Source organism: Phascolarctos cinereus, unplaced genomic scaffold (genome assembly GCF_003287225.1).
Source record: "Phascolarctos cinereus isolate Bilbo 61053 unplaced genomic scaffold, phaCin_HiC Scaffold_2;HRSCAF=192, whole genome shotgun sequence".
NCBI lineage: Eukaryota > Metazoa > Chordata > Mammalia > Diprotodontia > Phascolarctidae > Phascolarctos > Phascolarctos cinereus.
The window spans coordinates 294513713-294515522 of record NW_027555625.1 but is presented as its reverse complement, the minus strand read 5'-3'; the positions used below and the strand labels follow the sequence as shown (position 1 = coordinate 294515522).

The following is a 1810-nucleotide window of genomic DNA, read 5'->3' as shown; positions in this document are numbered from 1 at the left end:
CTTCCCTGCTGCTTTTCTCTCTTCCCTGGAGCTTTGCCATTGTCTGATAGCAGACTTAGACTCAGAAACTACCTAGGTCACATCCTTTCTACAACACTATGACATGTCACATCAATATTGACTTATTATTTAGAGAATGTCTTAGAATTCATTGGTTGTGAAACAATGAAATGGTTTTCTTCTGTTAGGGTTCACTACTCATCAGTGAAAATTATCTTCGGAAATACTATCATGGCAGCTATAAGTGGTTCAGTGAAAAGTTGGACCAGATGACATCTCAGTTCTCTTTCAATTTGAAGATTCTATGATGCTAAGGTTACATCTCTACATCAAATATTTGTTGGTTCCTTTCAAAAGAAGCAGGAACATCCAACATGAACCAGAACAACCACACCTGGGTGATGGAATTTCTGCTTCTGGGACTTTCTAATGACCCTCAGACTCAGATGCTACTCATTGTATTGTTCTTGGGGGTCTACTTAGGCACTGTGATTGGGAGCTTACTCCTCATCTACCTAGTTCTAAATGACTCACAGCTCCACACACCCATGTACTTTTTCCTTTGTAACTTGTCTCTGGCTGACCTTGGCCTCTCTACTGTTATAGTTCCCCAAGCAATAGTTCACATGTTAACTAGAAGGAATGTCATTTCCTTTATTGGATGTGCAGCTCAGATTTTTCTTTCCATCATTTCTGGAGCTACACAGTGTTTGCTGTTAGCTGTGATGTCCTATGACCGGTACTTGGCAATCTGTGACCCCATGCATTACTCTCTCATCATGACATGGAAAATATGTGGCCAATTGGCATTGGGGTGCTGGGTTAGTGGTATTGTAACATCCTCAGTTGACACTATATTCACACTATGCCTCCGCTACCAAGGAGACAATAGGATTGCTCATTTCTTTTGTGATGCCCCAATTCTCTTGACCCTGGCATCTGGAGATATTCATAAAGCAGAGACAGCCATTTTCTCCATGGGTGTAGTGATTCTTCTTGCACCTGTGGCCCTGATCCTGGTTTCCTATGGTGCTATTATAGTCACTGTTGTCAGGATGAAGACAACCTCAGGAAGACTCAAGGCATTCTTCACTTGTGGCTCCCATCTCCTTGTGGTCATCCTTTTTTATGGGACACTAATAATTTCTTACATGACACCCAAGTCCTCCAGGGAGCAGATGAAGCGGGTTGCTGTGTTCTATGGTGTCATAAATCCTATGCTTAACCCTCTCATCTATAGCCTGAGGAATAAGGATGTAATGAGGGCATTCAGGAATGCAGTTAACAGGAAGTAATCGTGATGATTGTGGTTTAACAACATTTGGCCACATCTCTTACCTTCAACAATGATCATTTAGACTTCTGGCAGAAAATGACCATTTCCCTATGACCAGTGGTGGAAAATACACAAAAATATTGTCCTTTTATTTAATATATCTATATGCACATTTATACATATTGTTGGAGTCACCCAGCTAATAAGCATCTGCCAGATTTGAATTCGTGATTCAAATGAGTGTAAGCCCAGTGCTTTATCCACCACACCACCTAGTTTCCTTCTCTAAATACCTGTGTATATTATATTTATTGTACATCCTTACAATGATTCAATTACTGAGAGAAGTTTGAGGTGATTCATCAATGTCTGCAGAGTTTCGGTGGAGTTCTGATAACGTGGAAAACTCAGGGAAGAGTATTAGCAATGTGGAGTTGTCAAAGGTCTTAAAAATTTTACACTAGATTTTGGAGAACAGAATCATCTGTGGCAAAAGGATTCATGGCAGCAAAGAAAGGCAATCAAGCAGGTCTA

The 1810-nt window shown here is 40.6% G+C and overlaps 1 pseudogene; it reads left to right on the top strand.

The window, feature by feature from the left end:
• The first annotated feature begins 304 nt into the window (after window positions 1-304).
• Window positions 305-1295, top strand: LOC110207340 (olfactory receptor 2D2-like; annotated as a pseudogene).
• The last annotated feature ends 515 nt before the right edge of the window (window positions 1296-1810 follow it).